Here is an 8,833-nt window from a genome sequence, read left to right as displayed (position 1 = left end):
GAGAGAGAGAGAATAGAGCAGAAAGATAGGGACCGATTACCAACAAAAAAGAAAACCTGGGAGTAGAGTACAATTCCTGTGCACTGAAACTCTCACATCCAGAATATTGATTCCAAGATACATGGAGATTTCCAAGGTATGTCATACCAAGAAATCTTCAAAGGAGACAAGGACTTTCCCCTAGAAATTGACAGAGCTATGAAGCCTTCATTTAGAGCTGGCACTCGGAACACAGACTTCTAGTTTCCTAAACCACAGAAGGATAACTTTCTGTTTGTAAAAGTCGTCCATTTGTGATATTTATGTTATTGCTTTTAGGTGCCATTGAGTTGGTTCCAACCCATAGTGACCCTTTGTACAACAGGACAAACACCACCCTGTCCTGGGCCATCCTTACATTTGCTGCTACATCTAAAGCCATTGCTGCTGCCACTGTATCAGTTTATCTTGTTGGAGATCTCCCTGTTTTTCCTTGACCCTCCAATATACCATGCTTGATGTCCTTTTCAATTTCTGTTGTTTCCACACTAAAATTTTCAACAATTTCACTTCCCAGTTCAAAGGATTTCTGTAGGCAATATTCTTGGGTATTCCTCGTTTCTATCAGGTGAGTAAATCTAGCCTTTTTAGAAGCATGAGTTTTGTTCAACATTTTCTCCTTTCCTATTTTCTATTGTGTTCCTAGTCAGAAGAGTTGGTAGCTGTGTTCTGGTCTCAAGCTAGATAAGGCTGTGGACATACAGTGTTTTGAACTTTCATTCATGCTAATTATAAATTCCAAATAATCTTTGTAATTTTCATGCAACACTCCAGTGGTGGGCTGAAGATCTATCTACAAAAAGAAGTTTGAACACCAAAATGAACTTTCTCATGAGTGTGTTCCAATACATGAATTTGGATTGACATGTTGTTGTCTGTCACTGAGTGGACCCCTAACTCATGGCCTTCCCATGCAACTCAGAACAAAACACAGCCCAGTACTGAATAACCACCACTGTGCTCCATAGGCAATTGCCTTCTGGATTTTTACCAACTTGAGTCAGTTTTTACAACTGGTGTTGCATCTAAAGTACTGTCTTACTTTCTCTTTTATCCTGGTTAAAGATAAAGGAGCTCTTGTAGCGTAGTGGTTATGAATTGGGCTGCGAACCACAAGGTCAGCAGTTCGAACCTACCAGATGTTCCACGGGAGAAAGATGAGGTGTTCTGCTCCTGTAAAGATTTATAGCCTTGGAAACCATGTGCAGGGTCGCTATGAGTCGAAACCGACTCCACAGCACATAACAACAATGATGAAGTAGGATATTTGGTGAAAATCATTCATTCATTTGTCTGTTCTCTTTTCAATTGTTCATCAGTTTGTATTTATTATTTTGTCAACAATAAACCCACTGTCATCCAGTTGATTCTGACTCATAGTGACCCATTAGACAGAGTAGAACTGCTCATTAAGGTTTTAAGATTATAAATCCTTACAGGAGCAGACACTCTTATCTTTCTCCCACAGTGTAGTTTGTTAATTAGAAACACCGACCTTGTAGTTAGGAGCCTTATGCACCAGCACGTCTCCTTCAATCAACAACACTTTATATAAATTCTGTAACCTCTCAGTTACAGTTTCAGTCATGAAGGATGAATAATCCAGAGAGCTTTACCTTGAGTAGAAATGACAAGTAAGCCAAAAGTTACTACTCAGTTTGAGATGGGTTAAGTTGGAGACAGATGTATTGATGCTTGTAAGTGTATAAATGAAGAGCAAGTCACCCAAACTGAGAGTGTGAGGGTGATCAAGGAAGATATCATCTGAAGTAAGCATCTGTGGAGAAATATGATTATGTACAGTGAAGGGGAAACCCTAAATGAGAAGTATTGACACATTCAACAACAGGATGAATTCCAACAATTATCAAGTTAGCAGATAACTGGAAAATACTGTTATATATAAAGTCCCAATGAATCAAAGACCATTGGGAGTATAGGGAAGGAAACAATGGTATAGGGAAGGAAAAAGAGAATTCAAGAGAGAAAGCCAGGTAGATACAGATTGCAACCAGTGCTTTGACAAAGCATTTCATGAGAATACAGAAAGGTAGCGCATAACAACGAGTAAACTACTAGACTTGGAAATAAGGCAGATTTATGTTCTGAGAAGCCAAACAAGGCATAGACCTAATTTTGACTCCACCTCCTCTCTTTCTCCTTTTTTCTTTTCTTCAGATTCTCCATCACATCTACCACATTGCTTCCTCTGCTCAACATCTCTGTCTATGCCATTGCTTGTGCCTAGAGCATGTGTTTTGTAACAGAGTCCTTTCAGCCAACAGAATCAACATAATCCTGGCTGAGGCCCCTGCCAGCCATCTGCTGAACATTGCCAGCTTTGTGGAATCAGCACCTCTGGCAGAAGGTGATGGCATGTCTTCTGCTAACAGGCAGCACCATTGCACGTTCTGCTGATGTTGCAAGATGGCTCAGGCAGATAGGCAGATGCCGTTTTTCAAACTGACAACTGGAAATATAAAAGGTGATGAGGCCAAACGTTCACTGGGACAGAGCATCTTGATGGGGAAATTGAAATTGAATCAGCTTAATGAGGAGAGGAGGAGGCTTTAGTCATGCTGTGTATCAGAGCACAATGCATAGCCAGATAAAACCTCCAAAGATTGACTTCACAGATACTAAGGAAGGAGAAAAAGCCTCCAGGATGCCTTCTGTACTTACTATCTGCAAACAACATCACTTTATCAGCACCTACTCACTGGTAAGTCAAAATCTGAAATTCAGGAGTAGAAACTGGCTTTTCAGACACATTAATAGCATAGAACCCAATTAACTGGGGACAGAGAGAAAGAGAGAGATAAAATAGTATATAATGAGATCATCAGGGGTATGCAAATGAAATCCCACAGTCCTGTAATATTGTGATGGAAAATATATTTACATGAATCATTTTATTTTTATGTGGAGCATCAAAGACTTGCCCCAGCCCAGCATGACTGTGAAATCATCTTCCAAGCTTTAGAGAATGAAAAGTCTAGATACCTTTTTGTTTTTTGTTTGTTTGTTTTTAAAAAAGTTTTTTATTGTAAATTGAGAGAAAGTTTACAGGGCAGATCAACTAATCATACATTTTGTTTCATTACAATGGTTATAAGCCCCTCGATTGTACTATCAGTTAACATTATTTCTCTATATTCATTTTACCTTTTTTTTTTTTTTTTAAACACTCAGGCATATATAATAACTTAAACCACCAAAGGGCACATTCTGTGTTCTGGCCACCAACTCTCAGTTCCTCTCTTTCCATGAATCTAGAGTCCTCAGCTGCTCCCTCTCTCTATATCCCCATCTTTGCCTCCATCTCTGATGTTAGGGACAGGCAACTTAGACATTGGCTACCTAAAATGAGGGGGTGATAAAGGCTCGAAGTGACTGTCTTACAAGGTTTCAAGAGGGAGTTTAATTTAAGAGTGTGTGGTGGAAGATAGAGTCCCCACTGAATAGCTTTCATCTTGTCTAGATGTTGTTGTTAGGTGCCAATCGAGTCGGTACCGACTCATAGCGACCTTATGCACATCAGAATGAAACACTGCCCGATCCTGGGCCAACCTCACTATCCATCTCGTTGGTGGTCTTCCTCTTTTTCTCGGACCCTCCACCTTACCAAACAAGATATTTTTCTCCACGGACTGATCCCTCCTGAAAATATGTCTAAAGTATGAGACACGAAGTTTGGCCATCCTGGCCTCCAAGGAGCACTCTGGCTGCACTTCTTCTAACATGGATCTGTTGGTTCTTTTGGCAACCCGTGGCACTTCTGGTAAAAAGAGATGGGATAAGACTCTTATGATTAAATAGTGAGTAATTGTTATCATGATTAATTGTGACTGTCATAATTGTAAAGGTAAAACAAAATGGGGGAGTAGTTAATCTTACAGTACAGAAACAAAGAACCTTAGGGCCATCAAGGGAGAAGAGCACAAGTGGACTGCCGGACCTTATCTAGGTACATTTAGATCTCATTGTCAAACTTGCTGCATTGAAGAATATGTAGGATTAATGCTAGCCTGACAACTTTCCCCAGTCCCAGAGGAAGCAGTCATTCCTTTTTGACTACAGATTTTATTTAACAGTATGTTGTAGGATGAGGATATATAAAAAGGAAAAGGAAACCCAATGAATGTGTGCTCCTCTTGTTATTTTGGTTAGCTGCCCTCAAGTCAGCCCCAACTTATGACAACTTTCATTTACAATAGAATGAAAACTTTTGGAGTTGCCAGATTCTACATGATTCTCATGAGAAGTTGCAGAGGGGACCATCGTGATCTATAGTTTTCTTTGGCAGATTTTAGGAAGCAGAACACCGGGCCTTTATTCCTAGTCTATCTGAGTCTGTAAGTGTCGTTGAAAGTTGATCAGCATAATATCAACACACAGTCCTTCATTGACAAATTGGTGATGGTTTTGCATGAGGTGCATTGGCCAGAAATTGAACCTAGGTCTCCTACACATGAGGAGAGAAATCTACCACTAGACCACCAATACCCACTTTGTGCCTCACTGTTGTTGTTAGGGTGCTTTGAGACAGTTTTGACAGATAGCAATTTGTTGTGCTTTTCATACAATCTCCTTTTACCTGCTTCAGATTCTTACAAGAAAAAGAATATTGTTCTCCTGTTACAGGAAGTCAAAGCTGAGGAGGGGTTAAGTGGCTTGCTGCTTTGGTGTGTGAGTAGAGACTGGGGCACCTTTCCAGAAATGCTGGTGACACGCCTCAGGACACTGTGCTGTAAGATGAGAGTGGGAGTGCTAAGAGGGAGGGAAGTTTGCCTCTTTCCAGGTCTTTCAGTCTCTGTAGAATCTTTTGGCAAACTCCTATTTTCTGAATCCAAGGAAGACATGTTGGTTTTCCTCTTCTTCTTATGTCTTTTTAGGATTTGCACATAAATGCTTTTTGTTTTTCTAATCACAGTTCCCAGGTAACTGATCCCAGGCACATTTAGAATGGGAGGAAACTTGCAGAATACTATCTCTAAATCTTCTAAGGTATCCATGGGTGGAGTAAACAGTTAATGTGTTTGGCTGCTAATTGAAAGATTGGGGGTTTGAGTGCACCAAGAGGTGCCTTGAAATAAATATATGATGATCTACTTCCTAAAAATCAGCCACTAAAAACTCTATGGAGTACACTTCTACTCTTGGCACATGGAGTTATTATAAATTAGAATTAATCTGATGATAACTAACAACAAACAATTATTAGAAGCATAAAAAACTTTGAAGTTGTTGTTGTTAAATGCCGTCGAGTCGGTTCCGACCCATAGCGACCCTGTACAGGGTTTCCGAGGTTGTAAATCTTTATGGGAGCAGAACACCTCATCTTTCTCCCACGGAGTGGCTGGTAGTTTCGAATTGTTGGCCTTAAGGTTCGCAGCCCGATTTGTAACCACTATGCTACCAGAGCTCCATAAAAGACTTTGAAGAGAGTCCTGTAAAGAATTGCTATGACCTGTCAGAAGCATATCATCAGACCTGTCTTCAAAGGCACTTATGGGTGGTTTGAATTGCCAACCTTTTTAGTTAGTAGCTCAGCAGTTAACCATTTGTGACACAGGGGGCTTCATTTGTAATTGTTTCTTTTGTCTTTGGTTTAACATCCAGGTGTTCTCAGGCATAGACAAGAGTTAAAAAACAAAACAAAAAAACACCCAAGGAAACAATTTCTCTATCTTTAAGTTTAATTCATCTGCCAGTCTGTTGCATTTTGGTGGCTTGTGTGTTGCTATGATTCTAGACACTATGCCTTGGGTGTTTTAAATAAGAGCAGGACCATCCACTGGAAACAGAGATCATCTGAGCTTCCAGACAAGTACAGATGAGGAAGAATGAGAAATAGAATACTTTCTCCAATATTTAGACATTGGGAACCTTATGAATAGCACTGAAATACTGCTCATACTGGAATATTAAAAATTGAAACTTGATGAAGAATATTAAAATATTGTCAGATATAGTGCCATAAGATGAAGGCTTCATGTTGGAAGGAACTCAAAATGTGTCTAGGGAAGTGCTACCTCCTCAAAGTAGAATTGACCATGATGACACAAATGGAGTAAAGACTTTGGGGCCTTCATTTGTTAATGGGCCACAACTCAAAATGAAAAGAAACAGGTGTAAATATCCATTCAAAATCACAATGTGGATTGTACAAAATATGAATCTAGGATAATTGGACATAATAAACAATGGAATAGAATGCATAAATGTCTATATCAACGGCATTAGGAAGCAGAAATGAGCAGATATCAGCCATTATTAATTTAACAATCACCTGGTTTAATTGGAAATTGTAAACAATGGAATGACTTTACAGTCATTTTCACAAAGAACATATCTAGATCTGTCTTGAAGTACAATGCTTTCTGTGATAGTAAAAGACCTGTAAATAAATATCCCATTATTCAAATTTACCCACCAACCTCTAAAGCCAGTGATGATGAAATTGAAGAATTCTACCAAATTCTACAGTCTTAAATTGATCAAATATGCAATTAAAATGTATTGAAATTTTCTGGTAATTAGAATGCAAAACTTGGACAAAAATAGGAAGCTCAGTAATTGGAAAATATGGCCTTGGTGATAGAACTGATGCTGGAGATTGCATGATAAAATTTTGCAAAAACAATGATTTCTTCATTGCAAATATCTTTTTTAAACAACATAAAAGATGACTATACACATGGATCACGTCAGCTGGAATAAATAGAAATCAAACTGACTACATCTGTAGAAAGAGACAGTAGAAAAGCTCCATATCATCAGCCAAAACAAAACCAGGGACAGACTGTTGAAGAGACCATCAATTGCTCATATTTATGTTCAGGCTGAAGCTGAAGAAAATGAAAACATATCCATGGAAGCAAAAATATGCCCTTGAACATATACCCTCCATATTTAGAGATTATCTGATGAACACTTGGATGTATTCGACACTAAACACTAAAGACCATAGAGTTGTGGGATAACATCAAGAATATCGTACAGGAAGAATACAAAAGGTTATTTAGAAAACAAGAAAGGAGGAAAAGATGAAAATGGATGTCAGAAGAGACTCTGAAACGTACTCTCCAGCATAGAGACACTAAAGCAAATGGAAGAAGTAAGGAGGTACAAGAGCTGAACCTAAAATTTCAAACATCAGCTTGAGAAAACAAAGTCAAATATTATAATGAAATGTGCAAAGATCTGGAGTTAGAAAACCAAAATGGAAGAACATACTCAGCATTTCTCAAGCTGAGGGAACTGAAGAAGAAGAAGAAAAAAAAGATCAAGCTTTGATTTGTAATATTGATCTTGGTGTGGCACTGTGAGTTAATGCTCTGGACTGCAAAGCAGGTTTAGGCTGCAAGGTTGGCAGTTCAAGCTATCCAACCACTCCTTGAAAACCCTGTAGTATGTCGTTATGAGTTGGAACAGACTTGATGAAACTTAACAACAATATCAACAACAATGGGAAAAATATTGAATGATACAAAAAGCATCAAAAAAAAAAAAAAAAAAATGGAATGAATACACAGTCACTGTACCAAAAAGAAATGGTCAATATTCAAACATTTCAAGAGGTAGCATATGATCAAGAGCCAATGATAATAAAAGAAGTCCAAGGTGCATTAAAGGCATTGGCAAACAACGAAGTGCCAGGAATTGATGGAACACAAGTGAAATCTTTTAACAAACTGATAAGGCACTGGAGGCACTCACTCACATATGTCAAGAGAATTGGAAGACAACTCCCTGCCAATTGACTTGAAAAAAATCTATATGTGTTCCCATTCCAAATACAGATGATTGAACAGAATGCATAAACTGTCAGTCAATATCATGTATATTGTAAGCAACTATAATTTTGCTAAAGAGAATTAAAATATAGCCGCAAATGTACACTTTCAGAAGTTCAAGCCAGATTCAAGAGGACATAGAATGAGGGATATTATTTCTCACGTCAGATGGATATTGACTGAATTCAAAAATACCTGAAAGGTGTTTACCTGTGCTTTATTGATTATGCAAAGACTTTCGACTGTGTGAATCACGACAAGTTATGGACAATATTGCAGATGTCAAAGTTGTCTAAGACTTCATTTTGCTCGGTTAAACCACCAACATTTATGGAAGCAGCAGTCAAAAAATTAAATGACATATTGCATGAGGCAAATCTGTAGCACAAGAATTCTTTAACGTGTTCAAGAACAAAGATGCCAGTTAGAGTACTAAAGTTCTTGACTGAAAGTAGAGAATATCAGAAAGATGTTTTCCTGTGCTTTATTGACTGCTTTATTGACTGCACAGAGGCTTTTGATTGTGTGCATCATGACAAACTATGGACAACATTGTGAAGTATGAGTATTCCGGAAAACTTAATTGTGCTAATGAGGAATCTGTACATGAAACAAGAGACAGCTATTCTAAAAGAACATGGGAACACTGAATGTTTTAAAATTAAGAATGTTTAAAATTAAGACGAGGTTGTATTCTTTCACCATACTTATTCATCCTGTATGCTGGACAAATAATCTGAGAAAATGGATTTTATGAAGAAAAATGTGGCATTAGAATTGGAGGAAGACTCCTTAACAACCTGCGATGAAAGCAAAAAGGACTTAAAACATTTACTGATGAAGAACAAAGACCACAGCCTTCGGTATGGATTACATCTCAATGTTAAGAAAACAAAAATCCTCACCACTGGATCAATAAACAACATTCTTATCAAGGGAGAAAATATTGAAGTTGTTAAGGACTTCATTATTCTTGGATCAACTATCAACACTCA

The sequence above is a fragment of the Chrysochloris asiatica genome, unplaced genomic scaffold (genome assembly GCF_000296735.1).
Source record: "Chrysochloris asiatica unplaced genomic scaffold, ChrAsi1.0 scaffold00292, whole genome shotgun sequence".
NCBI lineage: Eukaryota > Metazoa > Chordata > Mammalia > Afrosoricida > Chrysochloridae > Chrysochloris > Chrysochloris asiatica.
The sequence above is the reverse complement of the archived record's forward strand: the minus strand, read 5'-3'. Positions refer to the sequence as shown.